This window comes from Peromyscus leucopus, unplaced genomic scaffold, assembly GCF_004664715.2.
Source record: "Peromyscus leucopus breed LL Stock unplaced genomic scaffold, UCI_PerLeu_2.1 scaffold_1456, whole genome shotgun sequence".
Classification (NCBI taxonomy): domain Eukaryota; kingdom Metazoa; phylum Chordata; class Mammalia; order Rodentia; family Cricetidae; genus Peromyscus; species Peromyscus leucopus.
The window spans coordinates 1-15,956 of NW_023504618.1; the positions used below are offsets into that span (position 1 = coordinate 1).

At 35.5% G+C, this 15,956-nt stretch overlaps 1 pseudogene; it reads right to left on the bottom strand.

Annotated features, from left to right (window-relative positions):
* Window positions 1-781: 781 nt before the first annotated feature.
* Window positions 782-8,408, bottom strand: LOC114688933 (annotated as a pseudogene).
* Window positions 8,409-15,956: the final 7,548 nt, after the last annotated feature.

Consider the following 15,956-nt stretch of genomic DNA (forward strand, 5'->3'; position numbering starts at 1 on the left):
AACCTTAGCATGCAACATATTATTCAATGACTGATGAAATATTATGTTCAAGAAGATTACATTTACATTTTGAAAATCCAATATTCTTCAGTATAATTTCATAAACTTGAATGAAATATGATAATTTAGTGAAGGGCCTTTAGACCTTAAGAAACAGATGAATGTTCTTCTACAAATCTGGTATATTAAAAGTTTAATATAAAAAAAATTGATCTATATATTTTACCACAGCTATTGAAAGACAAGATAAAATTTTACTAGGAAAACTTTCAAAATTTAAAACAACACATGATGAGTACAATTGGAAAAGAGAATACACTTGATGCTTTCAAGCAATTTAAATCAATAACATAATTCTTAGCAGTCTATATTAAAGAAGAATATGGTGGAGTGGTAGGACTAGTCATCTTTAATCCCAGAAGAGGTGGTGTGAAGCTGTTCATCTCAGAAGAGCAGAGGCAGATGCAGGTAGATCTCTATGTGTTCAAAATATCATGATATTCATAGAAGGTCTCAGACAAGCCCAGATACATACTGAGGTCCTGCTCTTATGAAAATACAACCTGGATTTCAAGTGTGGATAACTACAATAGCTCCAGTATGAAGAGGCTCTAGTACAATTAGATGACTGTAGACAGAAATTTTCCTGTAAGCAGATGACCATGTAAAAGCACAAAGAATCAAACACATACTCTAATTGCATAACACATATTTTCAGTAGAGATCAACTGGACTTCATCTTTGAAATTCGTGTCTTAATAGAACTACGTTGAGTTTTGAACTAGGTTTTGAGAGGGTTATTTCTTCTAGAATGTGGCCTGTTCCTGATATGATGAACTGAGTTCTTATCTGGCCTTATTAAGATAATATAGCACTTAGGGACAAAAATGAAGCCAAGGAGGGCTGCACTAGAAGCCAAGATGGAGAAGACTTCCATAGCCACCATGACCTTCCCCTTGGTGCTGTGGTAGACAGGGAGGAATGTGAGCCAGACACAGAAGAACACCAGCATGCTGAATGAGAGGAACTTGGCTTCATTGAATGTGTCTGGAAGATTCCGTGACATGAAAGCCATAGTAAAGCTCCCAAGTGCCAGAGAGCAGAGATATCCCAGTATACCATGGAAGGCAAAATCTGAGCCTTTGTTACAAACAAGGATGATATGTCCATGTTCAGCATAAGCATCTTGGTCAAGGAAGGGAGGAGAGGTCCTAGCCAGATTCCACAGAGGACAAGGTGGATCAGAGTACATATGGGGATGATGAAGTTCGGAGCCTTTGATATTATTAACCACCTCACCACTCTCCCTGGAAAAGTAACCTTGAAGGCAATAACACAGTGATAGCTTTGGCCAACACAGTGGCAAGAGCCACAGTGAAAGCACCTCCAAATGTGATCTGCTGCAGGATACAGGTTGTAGTGTTGGGATGGCCAATGAAGAGCAAGGAACATAGGAAACAGACAGTGAGTGTGATAAGCAATGTATAACTAAGGGTCCTGTTATTAGCTTTGACAATTGGAGTGTCTCTGTGCTTCACAAAGAGTCCAAGAACCACAGTTGTGAGTACAGAGAAGCACAGAGCTATGGTTGTGAGAGACATCCCCAAGGGGTCCTCATGGTTAAGAAAACTCACAGCTTTCTGGAGGCAGTGTTTCTTCTCTGTCTCTGCATAATGACTCTCTGGACACTTGATGCACTTTTCCATATCTGATCAGAAATGAAGGTGAGATTTAATCCAAGCTGAAGTTATCCTTTTATTCTAAGCCATTTTTCTGTACTTTTTGACAGAATTGCTATCTACATCACTTTCCTTTTTTCTCAGGGACAAAGAAACACAAACTCTGTAGTGAATATTTTCATATTTATACCACCCAACTTCCTTATCTGATATTTCAGTTATTATTTATGTGAACTTATAAAGTGTGTTGATCCAACTCAGCCCTCTTTCCTCTTGCTCCATTCTCAACTTCTCCCACTTTACTTCCCAACTTAATGTGCTCTCTTATCTCTTCTTTTTACATTTTAATACACACTGAGTCTATTCAGTGATGCTAGTATTTACATATTATGGGGCAACAACTGGAATATGGGCAACATTTCAGAGTCCACAACCTTAAAGAGAAAGTGATGTTCCTCTTTTGGTAGTAGTTATTAATTACTAGTAGCTTCTCATACAACCCATCTTCTTTACAGTGATATAAATTAAATACACCTTACACTTTTCTCTCTTATATACCTTCAGCCTCTTGTGACTATTGGTGTATCTCTTTTGGAAGTTATTAGAATACTGAAATACAATACATAAATATACTTTATTTCTGAAACCACATCATAAGTCATACCACATTATTCATTTGAATAGTGCAAAAGAGAGAGTATGCTCTTGAAATTATTTTCATAAAATACTCTTCTTAAACATAGGGTCTCAATTTTCTTATCATTATAAAATGCTTCCTGTTTTCTAATATTGACTCTTCTCTGTGGAAGCTTTAGTGAATAGGCATTACTACATTGTTACAGGCTTAATCAGTGTACTAGTGAATAGTCATCATTCCAATTAGGGAAAGGTAAGAACTATTGAGACAGTTTTAGGGTATGAAATAAAACAGTGTTATAATATTCTGCTCTTGAAAATTCATAAAATTCACTTTGTATTTAAAGTACAAGATCAGTGATTTATGCATGCCAGATTTCCACTGTCATTTTTATATGATTTAAAAAGAAACTCATCACCAGATTTTCAATTTTATTTTGTTGACAAATTTTATTAACATATTATTGAATTCACTTTAGTAGAATAAAATTTATTTCTATATACCTTGTAAATAATGTTTCCTTCAGATATTGTGTAACATTGTTATATCTGTTCTTAGGACCTACTTTCAAGGTATAACCTCAGGTGCTGTTATTTCCTTCTCTTTTATGTGGAGGTGTTCATTTTGTTTTAGTTTTCTAAGTTTTAATGGATGACTCACATGTATAACTCCATTCCTTACTAAAGGCACATGATACATGTAATAAAAACTACTGTGTGTGTGTGTGTGTGTGTGAATATGTGCATGCATATTCACTAAAAGTCTGTTTCTTTTGAATAACAGCTTGAGGGCACAGTCTTTTACATCTCAATGTGAGAAATCCATGAAAGAAGTTGCAAAAAGAATGTAGAAGTCAGAGGTCATGAACTACTTCAAGGGAATAGAAACTTCCAGACACAGCTGGGCAGTTGAATATATAAATTTGAGGTTTGATATCATGCATATAACATGTGAAAGCTCAGGGCAGACCAAATATCATTATGTATGGAGAGTTGGCATAAAGTACTACACTTAACTGAGAAGCTACTTGACCTCATAGCTGCTGCTATAAGGGGAAGACACTTGAAACTTTAAGAATGTGGCAGTAGAAATTATTCTATATTCCATCAGGGACTCCTCCAAAGAGTATTTGGGTAGCAGAAACTGAATTCAATGAGTTTTTCTTATTTTTTTTAACAAGAGAGAAAAGAAGTTAGGTAGGAAAGTGAAAGATTTGGGAGGGTATGAATATGATCAAAATAAATAGTATGAAATTCTCAAAGAATAGAAAACATTTCAAAATTTCAAAATTGAAATAAACCTGGTCACAAATTTAGTATTAGCTATGGAAATACTAGCTTTTAAAATTTTTCTTCCCAATGAAATATGCTGTGAATATGTTCATGACCTATTCTTCTAAATGGAGATTCTATATTCCATTGCAGCTCTTAGGTCTTGGTACAACTCTCAGTAACAGACTGTTGGAACTGCTTTGAGATATTGTTTTATATACTGTTTCTCAGAATTGGAGCATAAAATGGACATAATCCTATTCATTAAGGAAATTTGAATATTTTAGTTATGCTGTACAGTCAATAATTATATAGTGGGGATATCAAACACAATATTGCTAATTTTCTGTTCTTGCTGGTAAGAATCATTATTAAAACAACCTATCCTACATTTAGGTGAGTTCTAATCATTATGGAAATACAGTTAGGAAAACATCCAATTTGCACACTTTATTAGTATGTGTTAAATTATGTGGGGAAATAAAGCATATTGATTAGTACAGAGAAAAGGGGTTTCCTGCAGGAAACAATAGCTGAAGTTGATCATAAATTTAAATCAATTATTAATTTCAGTGCCTACTCTGCACTATTTCAAGACATGGTTATGCACATTTCATATCCTAAATAAGAGAAGGAATAAATTTTCTGACTTCTCTCTAGATATTTTTCAGTTTTTAAGATAATGCAGAATCCTGTAGAAAGTGGAACCATTTCTGTAAGATTGATTCTTACCTGTCTCATTGGAAATCTCATTGTCTGCACAAGGAGTGCAATCATAGCAGCAAACAGCCTTGCCCTCCAGGGAAATTTTCCTGAATCCAGGACCACAGCTCTCACTGCACACAGACTTGGAATCTGAGAAAAATTGGAGCAAAGTTAACAAATTCTCATGGTTTATTGAAAGTCTCAATAATATTTTTAATAACACATAATTAATTTGCAAGTTTTATTCCTATAAAAGTAGAAAAGGAATTTGAGCATCTGTGATCTATACAAAATTGGTCTGAGGATTATCCATTATTAGACAGTTTGGATCATAATGAGGTAGGGACAAGTGTGATGCAGGGAGGTCATAGAAGCCATGACCTAGAAGGTCAAGTGGTCCTTCCAGATGGATCTTGTCTCTGTGCTTGCTTTCTAATGTGTTGAGAAACTTTTATTTCCACCATGATTGTAAATATTGCTTGTCAACTTGACAGGACTTATGATCACCATGTAAACAAATTGTTTGGCATCCCTGTGAGTGTTTTTAAAGAGAAGATTAAAGGGTTCACTCTAAGAGTGAGCATCACCATTCTATAGTTTGTTGTCTCAGAATTGAGAATGAGAAAAAGGTGTTTCATGGTATTTACTTTTTTCTATTGACTAAGAATATGATGTCATCAGGAACCTCATGCTCCTAGAGCAATAATTTCCAAAGATAAGGGCTGAAGGCTCATACTGTCATCCAAAAGAAACACTTGTTTAAATTACATTAGGAATGTATGTGTCTTCAGTAGCAGAACAAGAGATAACATACACACATGCACGCTATAGTATTTCAATTCAAGGGGTGGATAAAAGAAATAATAACTGTTTATATTCTGTAATTTTAAGCATGGAATCAAGATGAACTACTCAAATTTTAGATACAGTGAAGGAATTCTAATAGAGACATTGTGTATTGGTTTGAATGAAAAGTTACAATTATAAACACAGATATGTGACTATACATTTCCTCAATGGTGGTGCTATCTTGAGAGTTATTGCAACTTTGAGAGTTGCAGACTTATTGGCAGAATTATTTCAGTGGTTGGGGATTTTGAAAATTTATGATCATCACCTAATTTCAGTATTCACTCTCTGCTTCCAGTGTGTGGATGAGACATTTTGTTTCAGGTTCCTGCCCATCTCTCCATGGATGCCAAAGACTGCCATGCCTCCTGAATATAAAGGACACTTGAAACTCCAGAACCATAAGTCAGATAAACTCTTTGTTCCAAAAGTCACTTCTGGTGATGGTGTTTGATCATAGCAAGATAATATAAATCATTCAGTTTTCTGTTGTAAATGTAGAGATTTTTTACATCACATTGTCCTCTGAGACATTATGAGGATTTCATATAACACTTCTCAGGTGTACTTAATTTGTGTCAAAATGACAAATATTAACCCATGCACCACTGAATATTAGCAGACATATAAAGCTAAAAAATGTCCTTTTTTAAGAATCAGGGGATGATAAAGCACTGTCTTCTAGTAGTTAATTTTTGACTTTGTCTAATGGGAATTTTATAGTACTGGGATTTAATTTCAAAAGTAGAAGTTGTTATACTGCAGGATATATTTGTACTATAATGATAACTTTAATGCATTGAGATAATATATAACCCACCTCTGAATATCTTTCTGGCCATCGTATCATCTTCTCAGATAAAGTCAACTGTTGACTCTGGGGAGCATTGGGCAAAAAATTTCCTACTTTCACTTTTAGTCCGAGACCCTTTGGAAAATTCCAAAAGTTGAGAATATCATACTTATCATCATCTAACTTCTGTTTCCATTCTAAAGCCATGTTGGCTCCCACATGGATATTCCTCAAGAAAGGATGAAGCTGAAAGTGATGCAAGAAATGTTTTAATGTAGTTCTGAGAGTTTAACCACCAATGTATTGTAGAATAACTCTCAATGTTCATTATCTGTGGTGCAGGACACGATAATAATGTAGGTATCATTGAAGGTCAGCAATGGTGACCTAAGTTAATGGGATACAATTCTACATCTGAGGAACAGTCAGCCTCAAGAACATCTTCTATACAAACTTAGGAATGGAATCGGTGAGTATTGATTGAAACAAATATCAATTTCTTTAAAAGAAAGTGATACCCATTTACACAGGTTCATCTCACAGTTCATTGAGTAAAATGTGGGTACTTATGACTCAATAGTAGTTAAAGGAAATCATTTATGTACTAATAACTTGTGATAATGAGCTTTCATTGTTTCACTGAGAAAATTCTTAGGTGTCTGGTGTAATCATTACAATGAAAAAATGTGCAGCTATTTGTGACACAATTTTTATATTCATTAAAATCATTTCCTCCTTGCCACTAGCACCTTATTCCTCAGCAACATGAACACAAAGATCTGCACTGACCTGGAAGATAGAATAACACATGAAGAATCTCCTGTGGATGGATACACACACACACACACACACACACACACACACACACACACACATATGTATATATATATATATATATATATACATATATATATATGTAAAATACTGAAATATGTAATACCTAGTTTGGTGCCTCTGAAGACTCTCAAAATTTCACATTGTTGATGCTCTAATACAATGGAAGGAATATTACCTGCCAGGGGTAGAACACCATTCTTTCCCCATTTCCAAATGGTTGCATTTGTACTTGCTGAAGACTCATCTCATGGAGACTGTGGGCCACAGTATATACAGCCTTGTATGTATTGTAGCTCTCTTCATTCATTACCATGTCAAACATATGTCTAGGCAGTAATTCCAAGGAAGCATTGGGTTGGCAGTTCTCCAAAAGATGACAATCAAGCTCTGAAAATGAGCACTTGAAGAACAAAAACCACAATTTAGGAAGGTAATTGTCTTCTGGGTATTTATAAGGATTAACTGTTTGGATAAAATTTTTAAATTCAGCCACCTGCTCATGGTGTTTTGAAAAAATGAGACTTCCATGGAATGAATCCAGCAAGAAATAATCAGCAATATTAGTAACATCCCACTCAGAGGTCATGACCCAGACTTTACTGGTCAAAATCTGTTGCCCTAGATTTGACATTAAACCTTGTAGTGAATCATTGTCACCATAAATAATGATAATATTGGCCAGTGTTTCCTGGATGATGCCAAGACTTTTCCAGTATTTGTATGAAAATGAATTCCAGGTGCTTTGGATCATTTCAACAAAAGCTATGCAGACTTGATTTTTCTCCATATTTTTTCTGATATCTGCTAGAAACTGAGTCCCTCTGTGATCATCTGTGATAAGCAGACCAACCCAGGTCCAACCAAAATGAAGCATCAGAGAGACCATGGCAAGAGACAGTGTTGTGCCTTGGGGGGCCATCTGGTAGAGAGAAGTAAACTGACTATGGTCACTGAAGATAGGCTCAAAAGGACCAACAGTGAGCTGAAGAGAAAAAAATGAAAAGCAGGGAAAGAACAATGGCATTATGCATTATCCTTGTTCTGCAGAAACAGATGGAAATTTTTAGCACAATGATAGATTCACCCTGATTTTAAAGGCAAATTTCTGTGAGAGAAATTTTCAGAAAATTACTGGCTTATTTTCTATTTTTATTAATACTCCTTTTCTACTGCAACACCCCCTTCTTTTCCCACTGACTGAAATAGAGGTCCATCTCCAATTGTCTGGACAATTGTCCTTTATATCTAACTAATCTAAATATACCTTTTTACCTATAGACACACCTGAAATGTCAGCAAAGGACATCTGCATTTTTATCCCATACAATTCTTCACCTGTGGAAATTTGTAGAGCTGAAGCAGTGTCCCAATATGGGCAGATTTTGCCCACGATGGTCCTGTTATTGCAGCAGTTGACTTTCTCTCCTTTTCACAGTTATAATTACAGTGAAGCCTTTGAAGATTCCTTCAGGCCTGTGAGCCAAATAAGAGCATTCATAAGAATGTTTTTCTCACTGTATGGGACATTATAGAAGTCAAATCCTAGAGATATGTTTGGTAAAAGATGAGGGTTCCTGTTGATCTCCTCAATGGCAAATACCAGGGCCAGAACCAACTGGTATATTTTAAAATTATACCTGCAGAGAATTATAATAAAAACATACCTGAGGAAATTACAGACCACACAGAACTGCAGATTCCAACTACAAAGACTAAGGGACAGATTCCAGAATTCCTGGGTGCAGCTGGTATTTCAGTGTTTGTGGAAACTGCAATGCCTCTATACATAAGCACAAAGTAGGAGAACTAAGCCCCTAATCTTGACTGAGACTAAATGAAAGACATTCAAGGCTTTAAACATATCTCTGAATTTGGCTCCAGCCCTAGAACTTCCACATGCCTCAAAACCTTTTCATTGCCAGTACATGACACAAAAGACAAAGGGGTTTTACACAAATGTTGGGACCATGGAAATTACCTGTGATACACCAGTGCAAATGATTGGACCCTGTAGCCATTAGATGGCCTTTCTGTCAAATATGTGTGGAGAGTACTGCTAGCTTAATAAGAGAATGCAATCGAGTAAAATGTGGTAAGATCTGATACCCATAGTATCTAGGAAAAATGAGGTCTTCTACTGAGGGTAAAAAAATCATCAACTGTTTAATGACTGTTTGACACAGTACAAGACTCTACTTCTGGCCTCAACTTGAGTTCAGTTTGTCATCAATCCAGCTATCCTCTTGCCTGACAATGACCTACAGGTGCTCAGACAAGACTGTCACCAGATGAAAGATGAAACCAGGAATGTGGGAGATGCAATACTTACTTTTAATGAAATTATTTGTGCCTAAACCAGGAACCTCATCACATGTAGAGGAACTGATTGATCTAGCCCAGTATCTCAGATGGGGAAAAGGAAACTCCACTACTATATACATGGACCATCAGTTGATATGATTTTACAAGTGGGTATGTCAACTGTGTGATCTATAGAGAAAGATGCTTCTCACTACTGGAAAAAGGACATTAAAAAATCTTGACCTCCTATGGGCTATGTGGCTTCCCTAGAAATTCTGTCCTCGATGGACACACAGTTTCACTCACTGTCTGACAAATGACACTAAAACTTATTGATGTTCTGATGACACATACCACAAACCAGTGCTACCTGAGACTGCAGGGTAAAGAAAAATGGTCAGTACAAAAGATATATGTAGCCAGGAGATTTCCTATGTCATGGCCTGATCGCAGTTGGGACAAATCTCTCCAACTTGCATCCCCCAAGTAAACACACAGAGGATTATATTAATTATAACTGCATGGCCATGGCTCAAGGTTTTTGCTAGCTAGCTCTTATATCTTAAATTAGTCCATAACTATTAATCTATGTATCACCACATATTCTGTGGCTTTATCCGCATCCCATTAAATGTTGCTCCTTGAGTGGCTTGCTGGTGTCTCTCCCTGCCTTCTTCCTGTCTCTCTCTTTGAATTTCCTGCTGCCTCCAAGCTGCTTTGCCATAAGCCAATGGCTTTATTTATCAACCAATCAGAGCAACACATATTTGTAGTATACAGAAAGACATTCTCCATCACCTATGTGTTGATGGAAGGTACCAGAGGAAAAGTTCATTCTCTCAGAAATAACTGGCTGGATTCTGGTAACAAACCTTCACCAGGCTATTCCCCTGGGTACCACAACACTTTCTGAGTTGTTCAGACCAAATTATGTTATAGATATACTTGACACACTAGAATGGTATATCTCAGCGATATACCAAGATTGTGTTAAAGTAAATAAAAAACAGAGAGACCTTACCCAGGAAGGGATCCAAATGAAAGACCAACACCCTGTCAAACCTTGGAAAAACTGACTTCAACCAAGATCTGGCTTGCAGGGAAGGGAAAAGTACTTTCAACTTCCTAAAAGATACTGTTTTTTAAGTGGTTAGAAGTGTTCCCCACATAGACTAAAAGTGTTCAAATAGTAGCTAAAAAGCTCAGGCATAAATAGGTGCTCCCATTTGGCTTCCTTCTAGCAATAGGGTCCAACAATATCCTGATTTTCATAACCTAAACCATCTTAATTAATAGCTGTGGCTTTAGAATAGAGCAGAAACTTCACTCTGTATTAGACCTCAGAGTTCTGAGCTGGCAGAAAGAATGAACAGGACATCAAATGAAACTCCAACAAAATTCTCATTAGAGTCCAGAAAAAGATGGATAGGCTTCCTCCTTTACTGTGCCTCAGTTTACTGTTCCCCATATAGGGAGGGATTAACTACCCATGAGATTATATTTGGAAGAATTCCCCACCTGCTTCCCAGGCTCAGAGACAAGCAGTTGACAAAACTCTTTAATCATTCCCTTATCAAGTCACTAAAGGCCTTCCAGTTCTCCACACAGGCTATTCACTGAATTATCTGAGATACCCAGCCATCTTCTGAGTCCACCACCAATTTCACCTTGCTTAAGTAGAGTGATATCCTCTGTGTCAAGTGAGTAGCCAAAGGCACACTGGAGCTAATCTGTTAAGGACCCTCCAAGGTCATTCTCTCCACTCCTCTGGTGGTGAATGTAGGTGCTCTTACATCACAGACCCACCACACACAGATAAAGAAAGTGGAAGCCACAGATGCTATTCTCAAATGGAATGTCTCTGAACGATGGGCCCATTAATAATAAGGTTTCATTGGTCCCCAGGTCCTTGCACTTCCTGCTCTTGTACCTCTTACTGAATCTTGTGTTTTTCACTATGGGTACGAACACAGGGTCAGAGTCCAAGCCTCACTGCTCTCAGGGCTGAACTGGAGATTGAGGATGACAGATACATGGAAGGTATTAGCTAATGTGACTACAGACCAGCAGCCTTTATCTCATCTTGACCTTTACTTGCTGATGCCTACTTTAAGTGTTTGCCTGTACTGGAGAAATGAAAGACATGAGAGTTTATCTTAATAAAAAAAAAAAAAAAAAAAAAAAAAAAAAAAAAAAAAAAAAAAAAAAAAAAAAAAAAAAAAAAAAAAAAAAAAAAAAAAAAAAAAAAAAAAAAAAAAAAAAAAAAAAAAAAAAAAAAATGAGAGTTTATCTTTTTAGATAGTAATACAGAGTTTACGATTCCCGTGGCTTTGTCCCCAGTTGCCAGCATCAAGGAGGTTTCCATTGTAAAACTGGAAAATCCTAAAAAGATTGATTTAAAGATTCTGGTCTTTGGGAAATAGGAATAACCTAAGTAATAAGACTCTATTCTGCAGGTGGGACCTTAGGATAGATATATATCATTCCCATCCAAAATCAGCCAGAATTGCTGGTTATGCTTAGACCATGCCCTCATACTACATAGAGATATGAATTAAACAGACTGTCAGCCCATTGACTGACATACTTACAGTGACTTAGGGTAGCCTTATTTAACATTAGGAGACTTAGAAAGGACAAAGAAATCCAATATTCCAAATTTTGCCCTACACACTGTTCCTTATTTGGATAGCTGATATTCAGCCTAATGGGATGATTTACAATATATATATATTATAAATTAAAAGTAATATATATATATAATATGCAATATACTGGGCCTCTGGAACTCCTTGGTGGACATATACAAATTGTTTCACTCAATGGCTCTTCTATTTGTTTGCAAAATAAGTAGATATGTTGATCAGAGCTTAGAGGTAATAAAAGTTCCTGTTTCTGAATTAAAAAACAGATTTCTTTGCAGAAATTTTCCGACAAAATTGGAAGTTCTCATGAAATAAAGGAAAATATGTATGGATTTGGGAGAAACCCGGTTTCTCTTTACTAACTGATCAGGAGCAATTAGAGAAGTACTTGTCATGGTTGTGAAAACGTTTGCTCCCCCTGGCAAACTACTTTGCTATCAGCCCTGGGTTGGAATCTAACTCTCATTCTGATTGGAAATCACTGAGATTTCTGTGGCTGAGAATAACATCTGTTCCTCGTCGGATGCTGAGCATTATCCAGTGCCTCATTCTTTCAAAATGATCAGTTGAAGCTCTTTGTTAATTTACACCTACCAGGAGAGGTTTCTGTGACAAAAATGGATCAATGTTCTCATCTATGTTTTGAAAAATAAATTATTAGAAATCATGCTAATTCTATGTCCATTTAGCATAATAATATTTTTATGTTCTCTCCTTGGGCTTATGGTTTCTTTTGGTTCCAAATAACCATGCTATGAATGAATTTCTTCTCATGGAACATACCCTTGATCCAAAAAATTATTTGAATATTCATGTAACATTTTTTTTGCTATTGCACAGAGGGCATGTCTTACTAGGTCAGTTATTTTTGCATCTTGCAGGGCTCATAACTGGATTATTTCAAATAATTTTTATTCCTGGTTTCATACAATTTAGTGTTTAGGGTACTCACCAGAGAAGAATTTTGGAACATTATTTAAGCCAATAGAAAACCTTTCTTAGCCAGCCTGCAACTATACTGGGTGATCAGTTATCTTCTAGAGGTTGTAGATAATTAAAAGAAAATTATTTTCCAGAAAGAACAGAGTAATTGTAGATACAAATGCATAGGATCAGTGGCACCAGAGCTGCAAAATCTCCTGCTAGGAAAACAAAACAAAAGAAAACAAACAAACAAACAAACAAACCCTCAAGCATAGGGAAGAGAGTTTTGTGTGAAATCACACCACTAGCTGTGGGGATTTTGTACTTGATAGGTTTTGAGATAGTCAGTTATTATTAAAGCTTTGAACTCTAGTAGGTTTTCCACTGTCCAGAGAAGGCTCCAGTTTTATGAGTAATACAACAACATAGACAGGACTCTGAGGAAAAAGAAGAAATGTCAAATTGGGTGAACAGGAAGGTTAAAAAGGAGCACATATGGAAGGAATTAGGGGAGGAGTGAATGTAACCAAAACACACTGTACTTAAGTTTTCAATTAATTCATGAAAGCATTTAAAAATCAACAAGAAAGCAGCCAGACACACCAAAATGATAAAGAAAGGCATGTACTGGAAGGCAAATGGGCACCAAATTCCTTTATAGTGGAAACCATAAAAATAATGGAAACCAAGCTTTACTTCCTAAGAGAAAGATGTACATTCATACATATGTATACATATATACATACATGTACATATACAGGTATTCCTAATATATATGTGTGTATATATGTACACATATATATAATACATGCATTTTGAGAATTTCTTACATGTATGTAGTCTTATGAGCACATTATATTCATAATCCCTGTTATATTTTCCATGAAAAGACAGCAGAGGTGCTCAAAGCCTCCAAACCACTAAGCAATGATAAGAGGATGAACATTTTAATCACAAAATCTGATGAGTATATGTTAGATCTCTGTTTTTTCTATATACAGAACATCAAAAATTATGTCCAGTTCATAAGTGATACTAAAATGTGGGTTTTTCAGCTTGAATGCTTTATTATTAGGTTTTTAAAATGAAAAAAGCACCAAGATAGGTCTGAAGAACATCATACCAGTTTCTTGGAAGAGGACAATGGGGAGAGAAGAAGGACAGCCATACTTAAGTACTTGAGTTCAGAAACATGGAGATCAGAAATGGAGAAGCCACATTGCAGGGAAAATGGCTTCAGAGAATGAGAAAGTGAGCCCAAGATATCACAGAAGCATAGTTAGAATCTGTCCAGAACCCAAAAGAAAGAAATAGAAAGAAAAAAAATTAGGATTTTCTGAATGAGCACCCAGCTGTGTTCAAAATCAAGTAAAGTTAAGACATACTCAAGTACATAATGTTGTGGTCTGAATATTCACTCTTGTTATACACAAGAAAGTTTAATCCTATCTCCTATGTACTAGTTAAAATAGATTTTGGATTTCAATTTATTTTGTGCACATTAATTTTTAAAAATTTTGACTAATGTGGAAAACTTAAGAAGTTTGCAAAAATGGTGAGAAATAAAAATACAAGATTCTGTCTCTTCCTAAATGTATTTTAGTAACCTATGATGTACAATATTGTCATTGGATGATTGCTGTAGAATGTGGACAGAAATATTGCAAGGTTTTAGAAATATGAGAATATTTTGTAGGAATTATTGTCTCCACATTGCATAATTTCAACTGGAAATCAGAAGATGTCATTATTTATTTATTCAATTACATTAGATATGAGAATGACATTGGATAATTTAATATTTATTAATCTTATTAGACACAATCAGTCTAAAATGGTCTGAATTATTCTGAATGTGAATACAGTGATAGATAAACATATATATTTCTGCAAGTGATAAATGAGGTAAATATTAAAAGAATTCCCATAGTGCTAACAATGATAGCCATCAGTACTTAATTCTGCGAGAACCCATAAAACATTCTTACACCAGGTAGGCTTGTGTGTCTCTGATTATGTGTGTTCCTTGCTGTGTTGTAAAATACCATGGCAGATTACACATTCTTTGTGAAACACCCTAAGAAAAGGGGAGATGGCAAATAAGATCTCCATGCTAATGAAAAGTACAAAGTGAGGATAAACAAAGCACAGTGGCTACAACAGAGTGGACACCAAAGAAGAGCTTTCTAATCAATAAATGCAGTCCACATAGACCTTCATACAGGCATGTAGAGAGCATTCAAAGTTCACTGTGTCCATATGAAGAGAAAAGGCCACAGAGCTTCAATGCATGAAAAGAAGAGATCAATTATGAGGCCACAGGCAGCAATGGAAAGAAGAGATCAGAATCGTGATATAGATAGGCATCAAGATATTTTCATTGCTAATACACAGAAGGAAGACAGATTGGGGGAAAACATGAAAGCTGACTTTAATGTCTGAGTTATGCTGCAAAAAATTGATAGTTATATCTCTTCATTGCTTTTTTTCAATTCCCCCAAAATACAATGCACATATATTTATGTATAGGAGGTGTTACTCTTAATTATTTGTCTTGAAAAAGATAATAAACACATTTATTGCTATTCTTAAAAAGCAATGTTGATAAATCTTGGTCATTGCAAGTTAAGGTATTTATTTGAAAATTTTTACATTTTATAATTAAAGTCTTATCCTGAAAGTTTCATGAATATGACTGCCTAAACATGATAAGAATTAAGAGGACAATAATAGATATACCAAAGTGGCTGTGAGAAAGTCATAAGGTCTTATTTTTATACAAAGAACTAGAGGCAACTAAGGAATATCAAAGTCAGAGAAATAGTCTTCTACAGGTTAAAGCAAAGCCATCGAATACCAATAGCAAATGGTCATCCTCAAAACTATGCATAGGAGTACATTTATGTAGACTGATATTTTTGTAGTTAGGAACACACACACACACATATACATATATATATGTACATGTGTGTTGTGTGTGTACACATACATTTTGTGTTAATAATTTTTTAAACAGTCTATAAGTTTGGAAGAGAGGAAGAAGAGTTATGTGACAAAGTTTGGGGATAAGGAAGGAAGAGAGAAATACTCCAATTATATTACAATTTCAAAAATAAATAAAGTAATACAAAATTTTAAAACAAGCATCCACTGCAAAGTATTTTAGAATAAGCTGCAAGGAAATGCTTTTCGATTTTGATGTCTGAAACTGCTCACAAAAGGGCATGTATTTATAGTAGAGGAGAAAAACTCCTAACATCCACATTGTAAAAGATAATATTCATATGATACATGGATTTTGTCACATTATTAACA